Below are 11852 nucleotides of genomic sequence, written 5' to 3'. Positions count from 1 at the left end.
GTGCACTATTTTTTGCTGCACAAACTCATATGAATGTGTTGTATAACTAAATATAACGTAAGACATCCATTTACGTGAAGATAATTAATTGGTATAGGAAGATAAGTAAGATCACGAGTGTGACTTAGGGGAATAGCGTAGAGCGCTGCTGCAGCATCGCGAAAGCCCCACATCCTGTGGTTAGGGTTGTGCGAAGGCAAGTATATTCGGGTGCAAAGGCGAGGGAATTGCACGAAGTAACCTATGCGTAGGGACAAACAATTGGATCGAACCAGACCCTCAGACATCTCAAGGGTGCAGAAACCTGGTTCAGCACCCCCCCATACTACTTCGGGTGAGACCTTAGTCCGCGCTCCATGGATTGTTGCCGAAAGGGCCAGTAATATAGGGATTTGTTTGGATAATTAACTTCGAACCTAGGTCAGGACCCAACAAGCCAACATGTAGTGTGGTGCAACCTACAGTGATCAACCAGTAAACTGAAGATTCATTCATAATTAACTCATGCATGTGAGATCATAGAGATACCCAGTTGAGATTGGAGTCTAGGGATAGTGTACTATGAATTGTAAATTCATCTAAATTAAACATATGGTGTATGAAATCAGAATAAATCCTAAAATAAATCATTCCTTAACTATAAAACTCACTATTGTTAACCATTCGAATTTCCTTTAAAAGGAGGAATGAAAGCACACGTTTAATCATTTTTTTGGTGAGCACAAGTTGGTGAGACCAAGCAATAGGAATCACGAGTCTGTGCATGGAGCTTGTGAGAGAAAGGTGTGCCAAGAGAAGCTTGTGCATAAGTTGGTAGTGAGACAGACAAAGATAGTACATAGGTTTCTCGGGCTTGAGCAAAGAATTCTAATCTTCTCATATTTTATAATTAATGCAATGTACATATAGCAAGGGTTTTTAGTTGTGGATTTCCACAGGAAATCATTGTGTTATGTGTGATTGAATTCTTTCTCTTATATGCTTCGTGATTTTATCGATCAATTATTGTTTTCGCTGATGAGTAGAGTAGATTCAATTGAATTGTTTTAGCATATTACAATTTGCAGTTTGAATCTACAAGGAATTTCTACATGGTATTAGAGCTAGATTTGTAGAAATTTCTACATGGTATCAAAGCTAGATTTGTAGAAATTTCTACATGGTATCAGAGTTGAAATCACAATAGAAGAGAAGAATTAAAAGTTGTCCTTGCAGATTGATGGAGCTCTAGTTCAAGGCAGATCCAGAAGTCCCTATGTGTAGACTTCTTAATGGAGAAAGAAGGTTGCAAGGGGGTAGATCAATGAGCCAATGTTTACTGACACAAAAAGGAGTTGTGATCATTGATATTGGTAGATTGAGGAGAAGATATATTTCCCACAGGTAGATCAAAACTCATAGGGAGTAGCCCTATGGAGGCTAGTACTTTAGGATTTGGGGAGATTAGACTCATTATTGCAGTGATTGTAGCAACAGTGTAGAAGAAACAACATAGCAGTAGAAACAATAGTATGAGTAGATCAGATTTAGCTCATGCATGCAAAGCTTTGAGGAGAAAGGAAAATGGTGGAGACTTGGCAGTTGAGAGGGAGCATGAATTACCTCTCAACATGTAGCCTCAAATGTTTCCTCAGAAGTAACCTCAACAAGTTGTGGACCAAACACAATTGGAGAAGCATAGAGGAGACTGAGTGTAGACATCCACTCAAGTAGAGACCTCCAGTAGGGTGAAATTTCAAGCCAAGTGGGCAGAAGGAGCACATGAAGCCATACCTCCAGGTGTGAGGTGGGGTGATATGAAACCTTAGTCTACGAGTTTCAGAAATTGGGTAGGATCCATTGAGGTGTTTTTTGTATCATGGATCATTAGCTTGCTATGGGGGGCCACATTATTCATCGGTAGGAGGATCACTATCAGTCAGATACTGAGGAGTGTAGAGAAGTGTGGACAACAGAGTAGGAGGCTCAGTAGCAGAGTGAACATCAACATAGTTTTCCTAATAGAAAGTTGCAGAAAAAATTGATTTAGTTTATTTTTTTTATTTTGTTTGGATGCTTTTTTGTTGCAGATGTTGTAGTAGCAACATCAACAGCGAAAAGAGTTGCATGAATAACATTCCAAAGGTACCAGATTGAGATAGAGTTGAATTCCTTTCTTGTTGAGAGGGAGCATTGAAAATAGCAAAAATAAATGTTAAAAATAACATCAATAAAAAATCCTAATTTAATTTTGTCCTTGAGTTAAACTGGGAATAAAATTGTAATTTCATATCTCGTGAAAACTTGTAATAGTTAGCTAAGTTAGTTTCACTTAGTTGGCTCAATTAATTTGAGTTGAGGGTCTAACTAGAGTCATGTAGAGTGTCTCCTACAATTAGGTGTTGGGAAAAATACTTAGATGGGGGGCTGAATAAGTATTTAAAAAAACTCAATTAAAATTTTCTTTTCTTAGTCTTTGCAACTTTACTGAAATAAACCTGCGTATATACACGACTACTATGCAGACAACTATTGTATATCTAGTTAAATTACTTTTTAAGTAATTCATCATTTCTTTGTCTTGAAATAGTGTATCATAACCTCATTAAGCATTAGTTAAACAATAACTATTTGTAGTAAGAAAAACATAAACCATCACACATAAGTGACACACATGAACACCAAGATTTTAGGTGGAAACCCAATGTGGGAGAAAACCACCATTTTTTTCATCTCTGTCTTCCTCTATTATTAAGAAAAACTTCTTACAATCTTGTATTGGCACATACTCATACCAGCACACATGCACCCACCTGCAGAAGGCTACAACCTTCTCTCGTTCTCCAGCATCCACTAGAAGGGAGCTCCAACCCCCTAATCTCGTTTACGGACACCCACTAGAAGGGAGTTCCTACCCGCTGATCTGATTTACCGGTTACCACTAGAAGGAAGCTTCGACTCCCTTACTAAAGGCTCCAACCCTTAGCACCACTATGGATTATGTTTCATAATTTTTCACACTGGTTCCACCTGATACAAAACATCACAACTTGTAGGCCACTTCTCATCAAATTTTTAGACTGGACCCACTACCATCATTTAGCCTAATACCAAATATCAAAATCGAAACTAATCACTAAAACAAATCACTCAATCATTGAACAATTTGAATCAACCAATCACTGAACCAACTAAGACCCAAATCAATCAATTTATTCTCAAACAACCAAAGAAGTTAGATCACTATAACCAAAATACCAATACTAAACCTAAACATTGCATCAACTCATTGAACCAACTGAAAACCATGATCAATAAAATGTTATAATATATATGCTACTTTATTTTAGCAAATCCGCGTGCATACACAACTTCCTTGAAGGATACATGTGTATATATATGAAATCATTGAACCCTGAAACTCAATCATTGACAATCTGAAACAAACACTGAGATACACCCTCGACCACTGAATTACTCTTAAATAATCGTAGAACCATCACAGATACTCATTCACATACAACTAGCAGCGTCATCACTCTTTAGTCAATCAATTCAACCTCAATCATCATTGTTAAACCTAGATCATCAAGTAAGACTTCATTGACAGACAACAGAAACAATGCAAGATTGATTAGCTTGACTGGACATCTTATTCAACAAAACCCTAGCTTTTATACACACTTTCCACAAAACACTTCTGCCTGTATACGCACTCTTCAAGAATCAAACCCACGTACAAATCTATCCAAATGTAATGTACCTCCTAAGCCTACCCTGAGAATTAGCTATTATGCTCTCTATTCTGGTAAATTTATCTTCGTTTACTGTTAATATTTCCTTGTGATCAACAACATTCTTAGTTTATCATTATGTAAACATTGATGTTCATACAACTGTACTCATATTTTTATCAACTCCATGACACCAAAAGTGGGTCTTTGATGTGGATTTTTATGTTCATCGACAAGACTCATATCCCAAGTCGACTATTAAGAATAATTCACATTTGGAGAAAGGATTTATTTCTATCATACAAACATCCCAATACTTGACAACCCAACCCAAGTTTTATTGATTGGTATCTAGGTTATGAATCATGATCATCATCATACATGCATAGTCAAAAGGTTTAGGGCCAATCTGATTGGAAATATGCGAATATAGTCATTGGATACACTTACTATGGCATGCATGGCATAAATAATCATGAATCAGTAATTATACACCTAGAATCATTACCCCATAACTGTTTCACATGCCTTAATGTCTCATGCATAAAAATTTCCAAGTTAAACCAGAGAAATCACCTAAGTTTTAAAGTGGTGACACACATATAATTTATTACATCAAATCACATTTTATGTTGCTTTACTGAACTTTACTTGAATCTCATTAATGTACAATAATTTTCACATTTAAAATCGTCTACTAAACACCATTAAGACAAAATAAATCTACTCATGTATAATGGTCAAATGCACCAATTGTAACAACTATCACGGTTTCATCATTAACTCTACACTTGGATGCAGTAAAAATCACATGTGTACAAACTCAATCATTCTCATAAATACCGATAACACAACTTCTATACTTCTGATAAATAGTAATAAATAAATATAGAGGTAAGAAACCAACATATAGTACATTCCATGCATATGAAACCAACTAAAACATCACTTGGAGAGAGAAGCACCACCACCCAACCATGAATCACCTCTAATTCCCCTTGAGCCGAGGTTCTTTCCATGGATCAACTACCTCCAATTGATCTGTGCAATGGGTATTTAATACCCTCTTTCATGATGTGGTTTCCATTAGCGGAATCCCGCTTTTATGGATTTTTATCCATTTGCCTAGGGATTTTTGGGAAAAGCTTGCCTTTATCTCCCACGAGGATTTTCCTCATAAAATGTTTCCTTTATCTCCTGCAAATATTTTATGTTTTTTCTTTGATGGATATTTATCTCCAATCCATCAAGCTTATCTAGAATCACATCTAGAAGCTTTATCATGAAATATTTATTTGTATCCCATTCCTCAATGGGATTTGGAAAGAATATCATCTCTTGGTGTCTCGCTTTTCCAAGTGATTTATTTATTAATTAAATTAATAATGTATTTTCTTTTCATATTATACATCATACCTAGCTTTCCTCAGCTTACGTTTACAATAGTTTACACACAAGGGAGGGGTTTTACATACTCCCCCCCAAATTTTACACTGTCCTCGGTGTATTACTGCATCCTTGTTCACAGGTAGCTATCTCTGAGTCCACAGTTTCTATGGCCTTTCCATCTGATGCAAATCTATCGACATATATATCGGTTGACAAGGAGTGCTCCCTGCACATCTCCTTTCGTAGCTACCTGTAACATTGTTTTCAACAATTTGTAAGAAATTTTAGATGAAGAATTTCAACTAGGTTTACCATGATCAATATCATAATTTGTTACACAATACTACGAAAGAAGCTATGGCTTATATTTCCCATTATTCATTTTATTTGAAGAATGCATGTTCTCCCCTGCATTCTTCCAAGCCTTCATCTTCTCGAACACTTGCTTCTTGTAGTTTTTCTACATACAACAAGTCATTTAGCATGTTTTCCACATCAATATGCATAAAACATCATAAATAGTTAGCTCACATATAACCATCATAATCATATGTATGCCAAACTGCAAATAAACCATTGTTACTTATCCTTGAACCAGTCCTTAATTTCCTTCTTCTGTGCAACCTCCAGGTCAGTTGCCCTGCAAGACACCTACCCAGTGTCCTCATGCATACCTGCACACAAGGTGTATTACACACATAGCTATACATATCATGTTTTAATCATGCCATACATATATCCATACTGGTATCATATGTACTTCTTGTACATAGTACCATCTATACCATTGCATATCCTACCAATGTTCATAGCATCACCTATATGACATACACTTATCCACATGTTTTCAATCATGATAGCATTATACCCAAGATTGCTTCATCTATTTATGGTAAGTACAACAAACTATGTTCAGTTTATAAGGAATCTCATGGACCTGTGCCATTTCTACAATCAACAAAGGTTTTATGTCATACCATTCAAACAATCATTTTCCTGTATCATGTGGTTGCAACAATATCGGCATAATAATATCATAAAGTTATCATGCACTCTATAACTTAATCATCTGTCACTTGTACAAGATTTAATAATGAAACACATCTTCTGCTTGTCACTTGTACAAGATTTAACAACAATGAAACATATCTTCTACTTAATCATAAAGCAGACCACTAACTCATAGATTTTTGAAGTTTAATACTATTTCCCTAACTATGCCTCAACATCTTGTTGATGTAGGTAAAATCTCATTCAATAAATAGTATGCACCTGCATACATTTCCCAAATAGGAGTTATAAGTGAAAACTTATACTAACCACCACTTCACATCCTTAAGACCAAGAGATTGGTTATCCTCTCTTATCTTATTTGTTAATTTAATGCTAACATAACATTTTTACATCATTATGAGTGGTAATTCTGAAAAAGAAATTTGCTTTACCCAATTTATGCTTACTAATTCAGAGGTATTTCCTGAAGAAGCATCAAGACTTGCTTCTAGTTTTCCATTTTGTATGTACAATGGATGTGCTTTTGAGGTCAGTCTATTGACCTCCTTATCATATCAGTAAGTATGTATACAATAGGTTGTATCATTTTTTTCACACCCACCTAACAATCTCATTTCTGAGTTAGGTTAGATTAACATGTTCTTTATGACTCTTACTTTACTCAACTGGAATCCCATAGATTCCAACCTATGCATGTTGAATTAACTATGCATAATTTCCTGATAAGGTTTTATTTCCTTCATTAAGGTGATCATTTTCTTATTAAAATGATTCATTTATTGGCAACCCATATCCAAGGCTAATTACATCATGACTTGCATGTGCACTGATTAATACAGTCACATTAAATTTGAAAGACAATTTTTAAGATATTTAGTCTCATATTAAAACCAGCCTTGTCTTTTACATCTCCCATCCCTTCTTAGGATCTTTTAGCATAACTTCATTTCCTTAAGTTATGTTCTTTCTTAGACAATCATACAACTCATAATTTGATTTCAGATATAGATAGGATAAGATGGATTATCTCTATATTACATTCATGAGTTGGTATTTTATTTAGGCTTTGCCCTTATATGGAAACCATACAGTTTTAAAATTTTAAATATGTTAGGTTGGTCATGTCATCAAATCTATCAACCACTTATTGCTTACTGAACTAATTGGTTTTGATTTTGTTTCAATAAAGTTTTCCAGGGAGTCTCTCTTCCCCATACTATAACTATCCAACAACTTGTGTAATGATTAGTTTCTGTTTTGCTCATATATTCATTTAATGATTGTTAAGACATCATAGTTTAATCTTGGATTTCTTATCCAAAACCAATTACACCCCAGATTACAAGGTAACTTCTTCTTTGATTTTATCATAGTTTAGTTGTGAGAATTTGTGATTCTTTCACATATTAAGGCACATCCATGCAACTCATTGCATCCCACAATGAGTCCTACATGCAAGTTACACTTGCCAATGTACAATTAAAGTAGTCATATTCTTCTACTATATGCATTACTTGTTAACCAGATTAATATTGTCTTAATCTGATGACCATGCCTTCCAATTATTTAATTAACCTTCTATACATATTTGCAAGCATCGTCTTTCAATCATGTCATTTTGTCCACATAATAGTGTTTATCCATATTTTAAGTTTTATAACTTTTACCATCTATAATAACTTTTTAATATTAATAAACATGTTATTTTCTCACTTTAGCACTGCTTTATGCAACATACCGGAGTAATCCCTGGTAGCCATATACCAGATATGCTCTACCCCATAACATCATCTTATCATCAATATAAAATCACAGCCAATCTGCAGATTGGTCTGTATGATGGCAACATTAGGTTAAACAATACCTATGTTTATTACGACTTCATCACATATCATCGTCATTCTCAATATCAAGGCAACAATATTATTCAGCTAATCTCGAACAAATTCTAATAGCCATATGCAACATAGCATAGCATCAATTCTTCATGCCATATGTATATATTATAACCATACTTAAACAAAATCTAACAGCATCATTTTAAGCCACTTGTTCATTATGGCATATAGCATGCAATAACAACTTAGTTATAAGATTTTTCACATGAGAGTAAGGATTAATATCCTTCAGTTTTCTTATCCAGCCTGACTTTAATTCTATTGTTTTAAACCTCAAAAACATACTCATAAGTTGATCATGCATACTTTTCCTACTTATAATAAGTCATACTCATTCTCTTATGGGAGCATATTTCTATTATGTTTTGGGCATGGAACACAATATCTTAGATCACGGATACCCGTGCTTATTGCAATTTGCGATGACCTCTTGTTTTCCTGCTTAACTAAATTTGCAGACTTAAACAATATCTGTGTCCTTGTGAAGATTGTTAACATGTTTTGAGTATCAGCCATTTCTAATCGACATATGATTTCATTATTACCAACATTTTTCACTGTGAAACAACCGGGGTGACTGAGAGGTCAAACAAAAATTTTGATTTCCCAATAAGTAAAAACATGTTGTCTTGCCAAAGGAGGCTTATATTAAACCGTATATGAGAAATTTTTAGAGCAGCGTGTTCTTGTATTTCTCAAGATCTCGGTATTCCTGCATACAACAAATAATATTCTTTGGTTACTAACTACATGGTATTTCTCTAGTGCTTTCCACCAGTTACAATAACATAAATCATTAGTTTTTTTTATAAAACCCTTTCCCTCTCATTGTGGCCTGAGTGGAAATAATAATGTTTATAATTCACAAATTAATTCACACCCAACATCACACAAGCCAACAAATCAAGATACAAGGTATGGAAAATCCCATGAAAGGAGCTGCATGTACTACACCTCCAATGGCCTCATGCCATTTGGTCTTAACCTGTTTGCTTAACAATTATGCATAATAATTCCAAACCACATCCTTTTTAACTTATAATATGCAATATTAATTTTAACATTTTTTTTTTTAAAGGTAAAGAATCACTTCTTTGTTTCAGAAAAGTAAAGCAAGACTCAACATTTATGCAGTTACTTTTCTGCTTCAGGAAACAACGTCCCATTTCACCATTCAGTCAAGCAATTCATGTAAGTCAATCCAACGCAACAAGCGCCAAGGCACGGGATAGACGGGCAGAGTGTGTGCATAATGCGTCAACATTTACAACAACAACCATGGCGATCCCCACAATTTAGCTGTAGTTTTTTTTCAAATTTTCCTCTACCATAATATCACAGATTATTCAAAAGTCACGGATGATTTCACTCACTGAAACCTCCAAATTCATAAATTAAACATGGAAAACTTTTATGGGAAACACAAAACCCCTTTTTCATTCGAGATCTATGATCTTACAGGAATTTATCTGAATTCAAAACAACAATGTTCACGCGTAATACCAACAACAGAAAAGAGGGAATATATATTCATTTGGTTTAAATTCTAATAAAACATCAGAATAAAATGAATAACCACCCATACACTCTACATATTTGTCACGGCCATTATCAAAAACGAATCATGGGACATCGATATCAACACATCGATTCCCTTATCACAGACATTCCTTTGCTGCAACTAATTGGTACAACTGTGAGGTTCCAATGGTGGATTAATTCTATGAATTATGAGTGATGTCTCATCCTTATCTGGCATCAAACACAATTATTCAATGCGTAATACAATCAACAGAAAGAAGTATATATATATATATAATATAAATCTGATTCTCCTTCTAATAAAATTATCGGAAATAAAAGGAATGAATACTCATACCATCTTCGACTCCCCAGAATTGATGGCATGATCCTCCTTCTTTTACACTCATGGTGGAGGATAAGAAGCCTCCTGCTTATAGCCTCTTAACTCCTACAGTAATCAGGCTCGACACTCACAGTTATAGAACAAGACAGTTCATCCAAGGACCAAGTTGGCTTATTTATGCGAAGCCTCAACGCATAGGAGTGTAAAACACTCGGGAATGTGAGGATAAGAATTATCCTTTCTTCCTGCTCTTATCCTTTCATGATGAAGGGATAAGATAACAATGTATGGATAAATTAATCTGATCATCATCCTAACACCTTCAACCCAGTGGATAGGTACTTCCAGTCAATCAAGTAAACAATGCTACAACTTTCCTAGGATCCCTCATGGAAACATTATCGTTTTCTTTGGCTAACTCGCATACTTCCGTATTGTGATAAGGCACCCAAAAAGCAGTGTTTTAAAAAGGAGAAACATCAGCCTTATCCTATATCACTATCATAGAATCACATAGGGACACATTTATGCTTTTACCAACATTTTAGTGGATAATGTCCCTATATCCATAAGAGAAAACAAAATTTAGTTTTTCCTTCCATATCTATGTTTATCGCAGGGATAAGATGGCGATTTACGAATAATTTACTCCAACTAAGGGTGAGGATAATCATTATCCCTACTTAACGCCTTCAACTCACCATCGATAGAAGGAAATAAACTAGGTTTTCGGATTTTCTTCAATATTTCCATAAAACCCATATTGTTGGCCTTTTTCTCCAACTCACATACCTCTGAGTCTATGGTAAAGAAGACACGTACAAAGGAAGCTGTAGTGTTGCGGCCTTTTCTACGACATCTAAAAAGGAAATAGTGGTCATAGTTTTCTGTATCGACATTCATTGTTTCTTTTACAAGAATCCTTTCTCTAATTGATTGCTGGCATGACCAGAAAATCCGCGACTTTATCCTACCTTTCTCGAAAATAAAAAGCTAAGGATTATCCACGTCGGTTAGGGCTTATCCATGGCTGTTAGATGTTGATTATCCATGACCTTATCAGTTCAAATAATCCATATCCCTAAAAAATTTCCTTTTTCCGACTCGATATCATTCTATATTCGTAATCCGCTTTTGAAATCGATGAACTTCAAACCTCTTCGGTTTAGAGGATGAGGTCAACCTCTCCCAGATGTTTCAAAAACCACGGATATGGTTGAACCTATCCTGAATCCATATGGGTAATGAACATTTGCCATTATCGCTTTTTTTTTTCTTTTTTTTGGGAGCTAGCAGATAACGATTATCAATGGATAGCCTTCAGCTAACAGTTTGGCAGACAGAGGGTGACTTAGCCAAAAAAAATTATAAATGTTACAATGATTCATTATTTCTCCCTTGACTGCCTACTCTTGAGGTAATACTATCCGCAACCAGTGTAGCGATCTAGAGGGGTGTTGTTGTAATGTTGTTGGTTTATATTTAATTAACCAGATTTTAAAACAAACTAAAAGCCAACATCTTGCGTTCATTCTATCTGTGGCCAGGGTTTTTTTTATGGTCCCATTTACAACCTTCCTCTATCTTGTTGAACATCCATCTAGATCTATGGACCCTATATCCAATACACATATTTTACTATTCACACTCGGATTATATTTTTACACTAACTGTGTTTTTAAGATTATGACTCAAAAATGGCTTGTTACCGACTTAGTAAAATTCAAGATGATACATGTACGAAAAATGATTTCACCCAAAGTTTAGGTTAGGTACCAAATCTATCCAACATCCTAGCAATTTGTATCATCCAGCTCTAAGTAGAGCACATGAAGAACTTTTTGGGGGGAGGTCGTAATTTGGAGTTAGAAACTCCAGAAATCCTAAGTTCCTCAATAACATAGTACGAGGAAGTGAGATAGAGGGAGAAATATGCCATAGAAATCATACCACCTTTTTATGCATGAAAGA

General features: G+C 35.0%; 1 long non-coding RNA gene across 1 annotated transcript; it reads right to left on the bottom strand.

The window, feature by feature from the left end:
• Window positions 1–4576: 4576 nt before the first annotated feature.
• Window positions 4577–10747, bottom strand: LOC149205784 (uncharacterized). Its single transcript, XR_016252489.1, has 2 exons — window positions 9894–10747; window positions 4577–5776 (listed from the first exon to the last, which is right to left on the bottom strand). It is a non-coding gene; the product is annotated as an uncharacterized LOC149205784 (long non-coding RNA).
• Between the last annotated feature and the right edge of the window lie 1105 nt (window positions 10748–11852).

Source organism: Pinus tabuliformis, chromosome 1_2, assembly GCF_031772625.1.
Source record: "Pinus tabuliformis cultivar Carrire ecotype Pingquan chromosome 1_2, CPIR1, whole genome shotgun sequence".
Taxonomy (NCBI): domain Eukaryota; kingdom Viridiplantae; phylum Streptophyta; class Pinopsida; order Pinales; family Pinaceae; genus Pinus; species Pinus tabuliformis.
Note: the sequence above shows the minus strand (reverse complement) of the source record. Positions and strands in the feature narration are given on the sequence as shown.